The following is a 17,283-nucleotide window of genomic DNA, read 5'->3' on the forward strand; positions in this document are numbered from 1 at the left end:
ACTACTGTACCAATACTAGTTTATTACAGAATTAAATGGGACTCTGTGTCTCTATCTGATTGACAAGATGAATAAATGGAATATCAAATAGGAATAGCAGCCTTGTATTTTTTCCTTAATCAAGTCCTCTTTGTTTCATATATATGCTTATAGCTAGATCCTGTTTTCTGTCTGTGGACAGCATTTCCTGCTGTGCATTGTTGAAAAAATGAGAAGAAAAAATGAAGAATCAATTTGAAGTTAAAAAAAAGTCTTTCCTTCACAAAACTATAGTACATCAGTGGAATCAGGCTAGTTACAATATTATTAGTAGCTGAGATAAATATTTATGATCACCCTCGATACCTCTAGACTGTCTCCTCCACTTCAGTGGGTGGAAAACAATCTTCACAAGTAAGCAAGATATGTTTGTGATATTGTTATGTGTGTTTAATAACCAAGTGTAATAATTTAAAGTTAATGTAATTCTTAAAACATGGCACATAATTATTTAGACTGTATCTGCTCACAAATTCACTTCTAAGAACTTAAGAAGAAAAGTTTTAGTTGCAAGGTGAGCATAATGATTTTGTTTTTGTTTCTTGGAGTTAAAGAGAATTACTTTATAGTTACTCTTATTATTTGTTTATGTAAACAGGTTTCTCCTTTAAACACAGATATGTAAGATTGAAAGCAGGGGTATTTGTTTAATAGGCCAACCCATAGATCTTATATTTATTTAATTAGGCTTACCTGAATTTGCACACCAGAAGTAATTAGTTATTTTAAATTCTTAGTAGCATGCAGTGAAAAAAATTGTTTGAACTATTTCTGTACACCTTTGTCTATAAAAAAATAAACAAACTTAATGAACATCATTCTAACTGGATCTTATTCACATAAAAATATCTGAGCACTGTTGCTTAACCATAAGAGGGACAAGTAAATTATTTAAGAACTAATTTAAAGCCTACAGCTAGTTTGCAAAATAAAAACTATGATCTATACAATTCACTAAGTTTTGATCAAAAAATGCTACAAAGATCCTTGTTTTGGAAATAGAACTACTGTTAGGACATCAGTATCATTTTTTGTTAAAACATGCATAGAAGCTGGTGGTTCTAGCAGTCTTGACAACACTCTGATTGGTAAAACCAGAGATACTTCAAATTGTACATTCCGAACACATTCAAATACGCATTACCTCCAAATAGAATTGCATGGACTATATGAATTTCCACAGTCATTCATTATTAAAGTACAATTTTGAGCTTAAACAAACAGAATAAATGAATAGTCACTAAGTACACCTAGATAAAACTACTACCATACAGCCTGCACTTGTTAATTAACAACACTTAAGTATGATCATCACCTTAACATTTGTGTCGTTTTGAATATACTACTACAATTTTTATTGATTGAAAATATACTCTCTGGTAGTAGACAATGATTGCTGAAAAGAAAAATTTTAGTAATGTTGCTAACAATGGAATTGCTTTTGTCACCATGGTCCCAGTGGGGAAAGTGTCAAGAACAGTTAGAGTTTCTCCTGTTACTATGATAGATATTTATTTAGCAATTTGTTAGCAATAATTGCCTAATCCTTAGAGCAATGTTCAGAACTAACTGGAATCACCTCTAGGGATAAGGTTATGAAGACCGTGTAGACAAAGTAAAGACTACGATTCAGAAAGTGTGCTGGGCTCTGGACTTAGGCTTGTGCTCACGGTTGAGGACGAGGTCAACATGCCAATAGTCTAATTGTTGTAGTCAGCTTTGTGTTGTTTGAAACAAACCTGACCAAAAGCATCTTATAGAAGAAAAGGGCTTTATTTCAGGCTTATCATTGTCAGAGTAACACAATTAATTGTGAAAGAAGCTTCCTAGTTTTCAAGCAGAGGCGCCATGATAGTCAGCACCACGAAACACAAACAGCCAGGACTTCAAAACTGTTCCCCACACATCTTAAAGGATAGATCTATGGTCTGTTCCGAAACACACCTTAGGGCCATATTCTAAGATCTACCCCCAGTGACATACCTCTTCCCCAATAGGGTTTTCCATAAGTTTATGTGAAATACAGCTTTGAGAGAAAGAACCAGAAAGCACTCAATATTCAAGTCTATGGGGCCATACATTTAAACCTGACATCAAATAATTAGCTAATAGAAGTAATAAATGTTATAAATTCCACTTAATTTTTTTCATTACACTATACTTGTCTCAACTGGTATCTCAGTTATAAATCTTAGAAAACTCTATTGGGATTGGCAGATAATCTAGGAGCCCAAAGAGGAAAGTAATGTGTATTTAATATGAACTTAAAAAGATAATTCAGGGCCAAAAGAAGACCATAATCAATTCTAATCTCAGGAATTTAAAATGATCCCAGGTATCAGAGAACCTATATAAAATAGTCTCAGGAAGGAAGATCTACAGTGGTTTGGATCATTTATTGGTCAGCTACTGTTAATTGCCTCTGGGTTACATGTCTTTTCCAGTTAAACTCCAGAGAACTTAAAATGAAGTGTGCATAGCCATGTATTTCCTCCTGTGGGATGACATGTAGATTGTACTCTGAAAACTGGAAGCAATTAAGTGGTAAATCAGTATACTTAGGAGTTTTGTCAGAAAGAAATAAGTTGAGCTTATTATGCCTAGTGAGCTTCATCCCCTATGTAGGAGCAGTGGATTCTTTGAAGAATGTGGGTGGTTACTCTTAAATGATCTGGTGTTTTAATTACAGCTAGACAGAGATGTAGTATGTTCCACTTTACTTGGAGGCTTAGAAGAATGGTTTTGACTTCACTACACTAATGTTCTTCCAGATAATTTCTTCAATGTTTGTGGATGCAGAGTAATGGATGACATCTCTATTGCGTGGCAGTAACTTCATGTGAAGTGTAGTTATGGGAAAATGAACCTGATTGCTTTTGGAAATGCCTGATGAATGTAACAAAATAAACTGAGCTGATCTTATGACAACATTGGAGGTATTGTGAAAAGAGACACAATGAGTAATCAAGAAGATGGAGGCACTCTAGATTAACCAAATTATCTTGGCTGACATCATGTTGAATGTGGATTCAAAGTTATTTAACAAACTTTAGTGTTAGGCACATCATTATGTTTTTATTATGCTAGTGTGATCCTGGAAAAGACATTGTAATACAAATTGGGAAGTAGTGTTTTCAGAATCAAGTCTATTTTTCAAAATAATCTGACCTTTTTCTCTCCAAAATGAAGTCTATCTTATGACTTTGTTAACTGTGGTTTCACAGAGGAAGCTGTGGTCTTAAAAGAGTTCTGGAAGGTAATGGTCTGATGCCGGTGATGTGCTTATGAGACGAAGAGGGAGTCATTATGAGAAGAATCTGCCAACATGTGGGTGTTTCCTTAGGATTGTTTCACAGTACAGTTGAAAAGCAAATTCATTTTATTAAACCTTTGTTCAACCTAGGCAAGCTTGTTCTGTATCTGATTTGGTTCATACATTTTGGTGATAAAGATGATTTTATCTGAGACTCATACTCCATGTCATTAATTGAGTCAAATATACATGTTTCAAAGGCAAACAGTGTGTGGTTGGATTGAAATTATTAAACCTTCCAGTACAGGTACTAACACTGGGACCATTAATTTTTGTTGTATTTGAACTATTTTTAAATGACAGGAAACTAGTTTTTCACATGTGATAAACTTAATGATTTCCCCAAACAGTTGCAGTCCTTAATAGTCCACTAGTCATAAAAATATATGTGAGTTGTGTGACTTGCTTGTAACTAATAGGATATGGCTGTCCTGACTGTGTTTCATCGGGGTAGCTTCCATCTAGCTAGCATGCTGAAGAGAAAGCTAGCATAAGCCCTCGCCTGCACGGAATGGAATTCTGCCGATACTATGAAGTTAGAAGTGGATTGCTCCCCAATATCTACATGAAGACATATTTTTGGATGCCACCTTGATTAAACCCTTACAGAAGACCCTCCTATGTTGTGCTCAGGCACATCTCACAGAAACTGTAAGAAGGACAGTGTGTGTTGCTTCAAGCCACATATTTTGTTATGTAACAATAGAAAATGAATAAATAGTATATATAATATGCTTCTTTTATAAATAACAAATTAACAGATACACATGATTAGAATATTTTTAGCTTTGACCATATATGCAAAATACCTCTTAAGTGTGTTATTTTTTATTTCCTTTTTGTATTTTATTTATTGACAATTGATATAATTATATGTAATGTATTTTGATGATAATCATCTTCCATTACTTTCTCTTGACTCTCTCATACAGACAAGCTTCAACTTTTTGATCAAGGAGAAAATTGGCAGTGAGATTAGTGGAATATGAAGAAGGAAGTATCTATTAGCATAAGCTCAGACTTCTGAAAATGCTCAGTGGCTTATAGGTAAAGTCTCGAGTTTCTTATAGTAGAATTGTGGTTTAGACCAAGGTAAAAAAACCCTTAAAAGAGATTGGAAATAAATTAATATCCATATCATACTCCAGATAAATTTTTCATAACTTATTTTAATATGACTAGAAAGACATGAGCAAGGTAAACTGAGGCTAGTTTGTGATAGTTTCAAAAGCTAATGAACATGTTAAATTTTTTTAGACTCTTAGTAGATATTAAACATATGTAGAAATAAAAAGCTCCAAGCTCAAGGCTTAAGAAATGATGAATTTCAGGGCTGGGTAAATGGCTTAGTGGTTAAGGTTTTTGCCCGTGAAGCCTAAGGACCATGGTTTGATTCCCCAAGACCCACGTAAGCCAGATGTACAAGGGGGTGCATGTGTCTGCAATTTGTTTGCAGTAGCTGGAGGTCGTGGCACACCCATTCTTTCTTTCTCTCTATCTGCCTCTCTCCCTCTAAAATAAATAAAAATACATTAAAAAAAAAGAAATTATGAACTCTTGGCGAGGGACTGTGGCATGCAGAATTGTAAACAACTATATACCAAATACCAAGATTATATAATTCTTACAGTGAGACATGATTTGTAAAATTTCATAATATTATAGCTCCATGCATTACTTTATATCATTACTTATATTAAGAATCATCTCCTGGGCTGGAGAGATGGCATAGTGGTTAAGTGCTTGCCTGTGAAGCCTAAGGACCCCGGTTCGAGGCTCAATTCCCCAGGACCCACGTTAGCCAGATGCACAAGGGGGCGCATGTGTCTGGAGTTCGTTTGCAGTGGCTGGAAGCCCTGGCGTGCCCATTCTCTCTCTCTTTCTATCTGCCTCTTTCTCTCTGTCTCTGTTGTTCTCAAATAAATTTAAAAAAAAATTAAAATTAAAAAAAAAGAATCATCTCCTGTCCAGTGAAAAAATTATTAATTTTGAATCCTAGGATAATTACTCCTTCAACTATTTTCGTATAGAACTTCACTCACTGGGGCTGTGTGGATGGCTCGGTAGACACAGAAGTTGCCATGGAAGCACATGTACCTGAGCTCAGACACCCAGAACCTGCCTAAAGCCAGATGTTGTGACTGATACCTGTGATCCCGGCTTGCCTACAGGTAGAAGGGAGGCAAACAGGACAATGCAGGCCATCTTGCCAAACTTCAGAGACCCTGAATTAATCAAGGTAAAAGCCAGTGACCAACTCTTGGAAGTTGCGCTCTGACCTCCACAAGTACTCCAGCACACACCTGCACCTTCATTCACACATGAACAAACAAGCAGGCGCACACACACAAGTTCACATGAAATATAGGAATTTTATTTTCTTCTTTGAGCCACATAAATCCTGTATTTCACACCTTAAATAGATTTTGCACAGGTGTTTTAAACTGTGGACTATTATTGCTTGTGTATGAAGTGTTCCCTAAAAGTCTCATGTGTTGAAGGTTTGATTGCTACCTCTGTCCATATTAAGAGGGGATTGAATTACTAGAGGACTTACTGCATTGGTGAGCTACTAGGAGGTGTGACCTGGTGGGAGGAAAAAGGCCACTGGGGTCATCACTTCCACAGGTATCTTACCTTGGTCCTTCTGGTCTGGCTCTCTGCTTACTGGCCACCATTGAACTGAGCAACATTACTCCATCTGGTACTTGGACCATGATGTCCCACAATATCGAAGCCCAGAAAGGACACAGTGAGTTGACTGTGTACTGAGTCAAAAATGAATCTTTCCTTCCTTATGTTGTTTTCAAGTCTGGGTTGGGAATATGAGTCAGCAACTAAAGGTGTTTGCTTACAAAGCTTAAAAGTCCAGTTTCAGTTCCTTAGTACCCACTTAAAGCCAGACGCACAAAGTGGCACATGACTCTGGAAATCCAGTGGCAGGAGAATTAAGGGTGCCATTCTCTTTCTCTTCTTTTCTTTCTTTCATTCTCTCAAGAAAATATATACAAATATTGTAAAAAAAAACAGTCTAAAAGTTGAATTGGTAGGAAATGTTACTAAAATGAAAAAAACAGTTAAGAAGCTTATGCATTCTCATTGCATTTTTTTCAATATAACAGAAAGTATTATAAAATGCATGGGATATAATTAGGAATTCCACTTGTTTAAATTCATAATTTTAAATTTTATATGAAATTAATTAAAATTAAATTTATTGAAAATTAGTCATGAATAAATGGCTACTTTATCCTAATTTCAGAGCACTCATAATGTTTTGACAGCCTTTTACTCTTCATGTTGTAATTTCATTGAAAATTGTTGTGATCTTTGTTAGTCTGTATTAAACACTGGTGTGTTTGTTGAAAAAGTGGAAAAATGCCTGGCCTTATGGTAGTTTGAATAAATTTATTTTCAACAGAATTCAAACTTTTTCATTGGTTGCTATTATTTAATAATAATAGACAAGAACATAAATAAAGGAGCATTGTGTTACTATTATATGTAATACCAAATACTCCTAAAAGATACAGCATCTTACTTTGCAGTATTTGATGTTTACACTTTATTGTTTAAAATAAAAACTAAGACCTCTAAATTTAACTCAGTTATCCATGTTAAGGTCAGAATTGAAAGCAGTTTAATTCTTATGACACGTAGACTGTCCCATTATGGCATGCCGCCTCCTGTGATGGAATAGATTTTGTATCATGTTCTGTTGAGAAATCTTTAGCTAGATTCATCTTTCAAAAAATGCTTTAAGTAAAAACTTGGCAACATTTTGAAATAGAAGCATGTTCTCTGGGCTCTCAGGTTAATGAAAAAATGTGAATTTACTTTATTGAATATTAAATTGTCAGTCCAAAGTACAGTGAACCTAAGCAGTAATCTGGTGTTTATTATTATGGTGGTCTTATATCTTAAATTGTTTATTTTCTGTAAGATTGAAATGAAGATAAGTGTCTCATTTATCCCAGAGGAATATATTCTATGATGAAAAACAACAAATAGAACATGGTATCTTCCTCAACCTAACCTTTTAGTGCTGTTAACCAAATCACCCAAGCATAGGTGTGGGGAGGGCACTGTTAGCACATTCTGTTTATTCCAAGTCCTTTTATGAGTAAAAATCACAACCAGATAACAGGAAGAACAATGGATTAGGAGTAGTGTTTTCTTTGTAAGATAAACTAATGTATATGCTTCATTACAAAAATGTTAATTTGCATATTAATACATAGTACTATGATAACAAATGTGCATTATTTATTTGTAATTTTTTTTGAGGTGGGGTCTCTCTGGATCTCAGGCTCACCTGGAATTCACTATGTAGTCTCAGGGTGGCCTCGAACTCTTTGCAATCCTCCTACCTCTGCCTCCCAAGTGCTGGGATTAAAGGCGGGTGCCACGACACCCTGCTTGCAAATTTTTTATGCTTCTTTCTTAGGTATGTTTATATATATGAATGAGGACATGCGTGACATACAGTGCTTGTGGCTGGTCAGTGGATAGCCCTCAAGTGTGGCTCCCACCTTCCACTTTACTTAGGCAAGCTCTCTGGTGCATCTTGTGATCCCTAAAGTAGCTAATTTCACAGCTTCTGAGTGATTCTCTTGTGTCTGCCTCCATTCTCAGTCATACACCCTTTTAAAAATATTTTTATTTAGTTATTTGAGGGATGGAGGGACAGACAGAGGGAGGGACAGACGGAGGGAGGGAGAGAGAGGATGAGCATGTCAGGGCTTCTAGCCACTGCAAACAAACTCCAGACACTTGTGTCACCTTGTGCATCTGGCTTATGTGCATCCTGGGGATTCGGTCCTGGATTCTTTGGTTTTGTAGGCAAGAGCCTGAACCACTAAGCAATCTCTCCAGCCCATTGCTTTCCTGTTTTCTGTAGGCTTGCTTGGGTCCCAGACACCTGCTGCAGCATCCAGCTCTTTGTAGTTCTGGGGATCTGAACTTGTGAACGTGAGCTTTATCCACTGAGCCATCTCCCCAGCGTCACAAATGCCTGTTCTTAATGCCAGAGTCTCAGCATCCGCCTTTGGTATGCTGTGTCATTTTTTTTTTTTCAAGATAAGCATGCCACACTGTGAAAATGTTACCATGCCTATCCCAGAATCTATTTCTCCACCATTTGATAAGAGTTCACCTTCATCCCCCTCTTCCCCTCAGATGTTAGAACTCCAGGTTCTCCACACTGAATTTGGTCTTGGACTGAGAATTACCTCATTATCTTTCTACATTTGAAGGCATTGAACTTGGAGTGAGCCAAGACATCATGTTCTTTGTTTCTCAAACTGACAAACAGCCCATCCTGGGACTTCTCAGCTTCTTAACTGCCTGATCTAATTCCTCCAAAAAATCCCTCTCATCTATCTCTTTAAACAACCTATTGATTCAATTGATAACCCTTGATAGCATACAAAAGTAGATAAACAGACAACAGCAACAAAAACTAGATGTAGAGGCTAAGGAGAAAGTTCAGTGGTTAAAAATGCTTGGTCAACGAGACTGCCATTCCCCAGTACTCACGTTAAGCTAGAAGGGAGAAACAAAAAGGTACATGTGTCTGTCATTCCAATGTGCATACAGCAAGAGCCAGAAGAATCTAAAAGTTTGTGGGCCAGTTTCACTGGCATAAACAGTGGGAAACAACAACATTCCTCAAAAAGAAAACAGACAAACAGGACTGACATGGGAAGCTGTCCTCTGAAATCCACATGGGCATTGTACATGTCCCCTCCTCTCACATGTGTGAAATCTGCTCTGTGCTTCTTTTCTTTAAGATCTCTGCAAACGGACAGCCAATCAAGGCTTGTTACCTTACACTCTACTTCCTGTGCTTTGAGCTCTATGCCAGTTATGTAACTTTCTCTCACCCACATAGTCTTGCATGCAAACTCTGCTGTGCTTAAGCCATAGCCTTGCATCAAAGAGTCTCCTCACGTCCAAAGATTTCCCAGTGGCTCCATGCTTGATTTATTACTTTGTTTGTTTTGGTAGACAGTCACACTCCTAGAGCCCCTAGACTACCTTGAGCAAACATATCATTACATTTCAACAGTATTCATAGCACTTAGTTTATACCTCTTAATACTACTATTATATTCATGGGTGGTGAGCTCTACTGATCTTTGCACTTTCTCAGGAAAATACTTATATATTGATGTCTATGCTTATATCTATATTAGCCTCACACTCCATATCACCTAAGTAATGCCTAGAATATATATATATATATATATATATATATATATATATATATATATACATACACACACACACACACATATATATATATTCCATAAAAAAATTTTAAATCAATATTTTGAAATAAACATATGCAGAAGCACCATGAATAAATAGTTGCCAGGAAATCTATAACTGGCCCCACAAAGGAGGCAATTTCCATGTAATTAAAACACCAAAACAACAAATATGATTCTAGCCAACTTAATATGGGAACAAAGCCCCTCTACTGCATTCCCTGTATGTTAAGTCACAACCAACAAGACTAATCTATGGTGACACGCATCCCCCAAACTCAATGTCTTAATGCCTAAAAGTTAATTTCTTGTTCACACAAGTTCTTGTAGACCGAATGACTCTCTGGGGCAGTGGTGATTTAGGTAAGGACGGAGTAGTTCAGACTCAGCTCGGTAGGACGGGGAAAGAGTGGGGTGGAAAGATGTGCAGAGATTTCCTTTTTACACTGCCTTACTCATTGTGACAGAGTGCAAGTCACTGGCCAGAACTAGAAACATGGTGAGGCTCACTGGGAAGGCAATGAGCAACAGTCTCCCATGTCCGCAGAAAGGGACAGCAAGCGTCATGCATCAGGCACTGTCTTCCTGAAATACAGCAGCTTCCATTGGTTTGGACAATGACAGACCTGGATATATTCATTTTCATCTTTGGACAATGACAGACCAGGATATATTCATTTTCATCTGCTTTAAGACCCAATAGCCATAAGACCATTACTAAGGAGAGGTGTGCATGTATGTATATGCATATGTATAAAATTACCCTGTAAGTTTTTTATGTGTCTGTTTCTCTTTATCTCCATGATTGTCAATGAAATTGATGTTAGAATATATAACAAGCTGGAACAGGAAATCTGAGAACTATGACTGTATGTGACAAAACCGTCAAAAGCAATGCCATGCTTTTTAGAGGTTCACAAACTCCATGGAGGAATGATTCAGACGGGTGCACAGTGGGGATGGTATGTTCACTGTTCTAGGATGTCTAGTGCCATAGTTTGGAAGATTTGAATAGAGGAGGATGGAAGGAGGGAAGATCCAAGTACCTATGGATTGATCTAAATTGACAAGAGCTAAAAGAACACTTTACATGATGCTCGTATGAAACTGATATTTCAGTCCCCGGAGTGTTTGAAACTTGGGCTCAGCTAGTATTGCCAAGGATAGACTTTCATGTGATGACTTGGGTACCCAAAGCAAACATTTGCAGGACAAACATTTCAGAAGAGCAATGCAGAGACATCAATGCTCAGTTGACCAAGCCTTGGGACTCATACAGTACAAATTATGTCTCATTATAGTATAAATCAGCTCAAATGCCCAGGGAGAACAGTTAGGCTCTATTTTTTGAGTGTGTCAGTGTGTGTGTGTGTGTGTGTGTGTGTGTGTGTGTGTGTGTATAACACATTTTGCCAAGTAAATGTGAGGCCAAATATACTATTGAGTCAATTTTCATTGTTTTCGCTCAATTACCACTGACTTCATGGGCATATTACTAATCTCTTTAACTTGTAGTTCCATGTGACTCACTAGCACTTCTCAGAATTGCAGTTTTGGGGCTGAAGAGAGATGGCTTAGTGGTTAAGGCATTTACCTGCAAAGCCAAATGATCCTGGTTTGATTCTCCAGGATCCACATAAGCCAGATGCACAAGGGGGCGCATGTATCTGGAGTTCATTTGCTGTGGCTGGAGGCCCTGGCATCACCATTCTCTCTTTCTCTTTCTCTCAAATAAATAATAACATATAATTTAAAAAAAAATTGCAATTTTGTCTGTCATTTGTTTCTCAATCTCTGCTTTCACCACTAGACGTACACCTCACAGTGACCAGGAATCAGTCCGCCCACCTCACACGACCCCGGCTCAACAGCACACCCAGTGAACGTCTACACTGGGTTGTGTTGCGACTAGTAGGCCAAGGCAAGCAGCAGAATCAATGGCCCCGCAAAGGCAACAGGTTGCGACCACTGCCTCTGTGGCTTCCCCATGGATTTCTGGTGTGGTTCCCCTTCAGTATAGGTCAGCCTCCCAAAGCTACTTAGAATCTCTGATGTCCTTACTCTGAGTCTCTAGCCAAAGGATTTAGTGACTTTGTTATTGGCTTTTAATTTAATTTACATTTAATTCCATAAAAGTACATATAGTTTTTCATTTTTTTTTTTTTTTTTTCTGAGGTAGGGCCTCACTCTAGCCCAAGCTGACCTAGAATTCACTATGGAGTCTCAGGGTGGCCTTGAACTCATGGTGATCCTCCTACCTCTGCCTCCAGAGTGCTGGGAATAAAGGTGTGCACCACCACGCCCGGCTTACATATAGGTGTTTTTTTTTTTTTAATAAATTACATATTCCTTTAACACTAAGTTCTATTTTCATCACTGATACAATAACCTGAGAGCTATAGACCTTGGTTTAGAGCAGACATGAATCAATACATGTTGTTTGGATAAATAAATAAATGTCCAGACCTTTGTTTGGATAAGATGGAATATAAAGTTCTAGTGTCATAAGTAATTTTGCTTAAATTTAAGTGATTTTTTTTTAATTGGGGAAATAGGGAGATGATACATTTGTTAAGGAAAGATGATGTGAACCTTTAAAGATGGCACAGGTAGACACTCAGAAAGAATAATTAGTCCTCACAAAAGAAATATTTGCCTTTCTGATTACTTTATCATTCATTTTCTTAGACAACAGCAAGTTCCAGATACATTTCATATTTCTGGATTCTGTGAAAAGCTCTTGGTTTGACTCTTTTCTGTCTTCTCTCCTCCTCCTTTTCTTCCTCCTTCATTCCTCCTCCTCCTTCTCTCTCCTTCTCTATTTTTTCCTTCTCTTCTCCTCCCTCTCCTTCTTTTCAGTCTCACTCTTGTAACCTCAAGTAATGAGAGATTTACATGTGACTGCACCTCTTGTGTAATGTGTATAGAAATCTATCTTCAGTCATTGATTGTTTCCCCTGATTTATAGCAAACACATAACATGAGACCACATGAAACAGAAAGCTTGTTTTCCTTCCAATGAGAACTTCTAGCTGATCTATTAAACATAATGCAGCTCTGCTCCACAGTGTGAGCCAAGAATCCCACTTCTATCTCTAGATGGGCATGACTAGAGTGCTTCACCATTTCCTAGGGTGGTCAGCTCATGCTTTTGCCTGCAGGAAAAGAAAAGAGAAAGTGGAGGTCAAGAGGCTCTCCTTCAAGTATGAAGTCCATAAATGGCTCCCTGAATTCTTGCTTATATCCCATCATACAGTCATGTAGTGTACGGCCCTGCCTTACCACAGAGGTTGGTTAATACCTGTCTCTTAGTGGCACATCAAAAGCATTTCAGAGAAAATAACAATGGATCTCGGGGCATGTAAGTAACTTATGCTAACTACTGTTATTGGAACATCACATAGGAGCCCTACATCCATCACTCTGGGTTATAAAAAATGGTGTTCTGGAGAAAGTAAATCTTGTCAGAATTGTGAGTGATGAATTGATTATTATAAGGTCAAAAAAGAAAATAGAAGTTTTAGGAAAACATGACATCAGGTGCATAGAAAAGGAGTTCTACGAATCTATCAAGCTTACATAGGATGAAGGGCTAAGAATTGCATTTAGCTGGCCTGAAAATAAAGAATAAAGCTGAAAATGTTCTTATTTCCTGGCAAAGATTTTGTTTTTCATGCTATTACGTCAAAAATTATTGATATCTTGTTAGCAGAATGCAGATCTAATTAGGTGAGTTTTTGGAAGAAGGACTGGCAGCCCCGAGATGGAAATCAGAATAGATATGATCTTGCTGGTGCACAGGGCTCAGGCCGACGACATAAACAGCATGTTCATTACTTCTGAAAGAAGTCAATAAGCATAAAATTTAACTAAATTTTCCCAACTCTCCTTTCATGAATGTACTTCTTAAAGGAATAATCTTATACAGCAATCATTCCCCTGCATTTTCCAAGCCTCAGCTTGTCTTCTTTACCCAGAAATTTAGCTTTATCTGCCTTGAATTAAAAAAAAAAAAAAAAAAAAAACTCCATCCTTGTCAATAACCACTGGGGTGACTCAGAACTTTGCCAAAGTAAGAGCTAGAGAGATTGCTTAGTGGTTAAGGCATTTGCCTGTGCAGCCTAAGGACCCAGGTTCAATTCCCCAGTACTCACATAAGCCAAGTGCACAAGATGGCACATTCATCTGGAGTCATTTGCAGTGGCTAGAGGCTCTCATGTGCCCTTATCTTTCTCTCACATAAATAAGTAAATAAAATGTTAAAAAAATTGCCAAAGTACTGAGAATTGCCAGGGGCGTGTTCAACACTAAGTGAGACAATTCTTTGTCTCCCTCAGAGTTCATTGTGGAGGAAGCAAAAGGAAGAGAAGGAGCGCTTATAATACTGTCTTCCAGACACAAAGGGGTCTTGATATCCATGACCTTACAGTGGCTGATGCTATCCACACAAGAGCCCGAGGACAGGAAGAACATAAATGATGAGATCCAACTAGAAGAAAGACTAGTTGGGAAGAAGAAGAGAGTCAGTGGTGGGAGGGGTTATGGCCGTGTCATACTACCTATATTTATGTAAGCCGTCAACAAGACGTTTCTAAAAGTCTTCTTTCACGGACTACTTAGAGGAATCTGGAGAAGGTAATGGAGTGACATTTTATGTGTTAACAAATCCTATAGTTGAATGCAATCAGACCATTCATTTAATTGTTTTTTGTTTTTTTTTTTTTTATTTTCAGATTTGGAACAAGTCTTAAAACTTATTTACCAAATATACTTGTACTTGGTACTTAGCAATGGTCACAACTTCTGTTTTTTGTTTTATTTTTCTCCTCCTAGAGGGGAGAGCATGAATGCAGTCCCTCACTACCACAAATTATACAGTTGAGTTTCCCACCTTTGGGGAAATTTCAGGGTCATCACATCACCTTGGACAAACCACCTTCATGGTCATGGTGTCTGCACTGATAGGTAAGTATAGCAATAACAAGTATAGCTTGTTAAATGACAAAGAATGAACTTTAGAACTCATTTTCTGTCATATTTTGTTATCAATGTTTACATTTATCTAGTCAGCCCTTCCTCTCCGCAGTTCTCTGAACACACAGTCTGTGCGGATCAGTACTTCTGAGATGAAAATTCAAGCTATGCCTCAGTTACTTCCTTTTCCTGGGGACATGAGTTACACAACCAGAAGCAGTTTACGGAGGGAAAAGTGCTTTACTTGGCTGACTGTTCCAGAGGGTAAAGCTCATAGGAAGGGAAGCATGGCAGGTGTTGGAAGCGGGGGTCGCATCTTCAGGTCTGGGGGAGAAAGTAGACAGTGTACAAGTAGACTCAGCCTGTAACCCCGAAGCCCCCCCACCCCCAGGGATGCGGTTTTTCGGGGAAGAGCCTCCTCCTCAAGGCTCTGCACCCTCCTCGCACAGTGCACACACAGGGAAAGTGCTCAAACCCTTTCGTCTGTGGCAGATATTTTACATTCCCACCACGATAGATGATGATTAAGCTGCAGGCAGACACACACACACACACACACACACACACACACACACACACACACAAATCTTTCATTTATTGAGACCTTTCTTTTGTCTTGATCCCATCACATCATAGTATTCAGAGCTATGGGTCTTCTGAAATTATTTGTTCCCCTGTAGTAATTAAGAATCTTAAAAACCATACTTCATGGGTTTTATACATTAGCATATATTTTTTAATGCTTATAATACATCAAGTCTTTTAGCTTGAGACACTGAGGCAATAATTATAAATGAGACATTGCTCTAATTCTAAGTAAATTAAAAGTGAACTCATTCCAACAATATAGGACATATAATATTAAAAACTAAACAATGATTTATAATATGTATTTATGTCTATGGTAGAAATATATGTTTAATCAGTTTTCCAATGCCCTAGTTCTTTCTTCCAATTTGTATGACAAATTGGAGAAATCGGTGTTTTCCTGTGTCATGAATATACATCCTATATGTCTTTCCTTTCTTGGAAATTAGTTAATTGAAAACTCCAACCCATATTTAAGAAATTTCTCAATTAAAAAAACCACCAATCTGAAAGTAAAATGAAACATACTATTAATCTCATGCTGACTTCATGCTGGACATCTAGCTTTAAAAAGATTGCCTAAGAACCAGATAATCTTACATGGTTTTGGCTATAGGTATTTATGAGTTTCTACAAGGTTTACCCCCTGTCCCTGTCCATAAAAGACTGTCAGTGTTGGGCTGGAGAGGTAGCTTAGTGGTGAAGACATTTTTTTGAAAATCCAAAGGACCCAGGTTCAATTCCCCAGGAACCAAATAAGCTAGCTGCACAAGAGGGTACATGCATCTGGAGTTCCTTTGCATTGGCTAGATGCCCTGGCTTGCACATTCACTCTCTATCTCTCACCTCTCACAAATAACTCAGCAAATAAAAATAAAAGAAGGAGGCAATCACAGTTAATAGGGTTATTAATGGTATATTATCTGTTTTAATAATTATACCAAACCTCTGCCAAACTACTAGAGATTAACAATTTAAGACAAATTTGCTTTTGCTCATGGTGTTGGAGGCTTTTGTCCACAGTACCTTGTCTGTACAGCTTCTGAACTCTTTCAGTAACGTTCTTGTCATAAGCCTGTGGCTGACTTCATAGCAGGCAGGAGTCCCGGCGAAACATGGAAGAGAAGTGTCTGAGAAAATGATGGTGACCATTCCCTTACCTGCGCAGACCAAGCCCCACTCCTAACAGTCCTCACCTGTCCTGACCAAGCCCTCTCCTAACAGTCCTCACCTGTGCTGACCAAGCCCTCTCCTAACAGTCCTCACCTGTGTTGACCAAGACCTCTCCTAACAGTCCTCACCTGTCCTGACCAAGCCCTCTCCTAACAGTCCTCACCTGTGCTGACCAAGCCCTCTCCTAACAGTCCTCACCTGTGCTGACCAAGCCCTCTCCTAACAGTCCTCACCTGTGCTGACCAAGCCCTCTCCTAACAGTCCTCACCTGTCCTGACCAAGCCCCGCTCCTAACAGTCCTCACCTGTCCTGACCAAGCCCCGCTCCTAACAGTCCTCACCTGTCCTGACCAAGCCCTCTCCTAACAGTCCTCACCTGTCCTGACCAAGCCCTCTCCTAACAGTCCTCACCTGTCCTGACCAAGCCCTCTCCTAACAGTCCTCACCTGTCCTGACCAAGCCCTCTCCTAACAGTCCTCACCTGCCCTGACCAAGCCCTCTCCTAACAGTCCTCACCTGTCCTGACCAAGCCCTCTCCTAACAGTCCTCACCTGTCCTGACCAAGCCCCTCTCCTAACAGTCCTCACCTGTGCTGACCAAGCCCTCTCCTAACAGTCCTCACCTGTGCTGAACAAGCCCTTTCCTAACAGTCCTCACCTGTCCTGACCAAGCCCTCTCCTAACAGTCCTCACCTGCCCTGACCAAGCCCTCTCCTAACAGTCCTCACCTGCCCTGACCAAGCCCCTCTCCTAACAGTCCTCACCTGTCCTGACCAAGCCCTCTCCTAACAGTCCTCACCTGTCCTGACCAAGACCCACTCCGAACAGTACTTTCAGCTATGAATTGATCCAGAGATTAACCTATTGAGGATGACAGAGCACCCATTATCTAATCACCTTTTGTCAAAAGTCCATCAACAAATGTC

The 17,283-nt window shown here is 38.7% G+C and overlaps 1 pseudogene; it reads right to left on the bottom strand.

Annotated features, from left to right (window-relative positions):
- Positions 1-14,456: 14,456 nt before the first annotated feature.
- On the bottom strand, positions 14,457-14,597 carry LOC123456176 (annotated as a pseudogene).
- Between the last annotated feature and the right edge of the window lie 2,686 nt (positions 14,598-17,283).

This window comes from Jaculus jaculus, chromosome 19 (assembly GCF_020740685.1).
Source record: "Jaculus jaculus isolate mJacJac1 chromosome 19, mJacJac1.mat.Y.cur, whole genome shotgun sequence".
In the NCBI taxonomy this organism is placed as follows: domain Eukaryota; kingdom Metazoa; phylum Chordata; class Mammalia; order Rodentia; family Dipodidae; genus Jaculus; species Jaculus jaculus.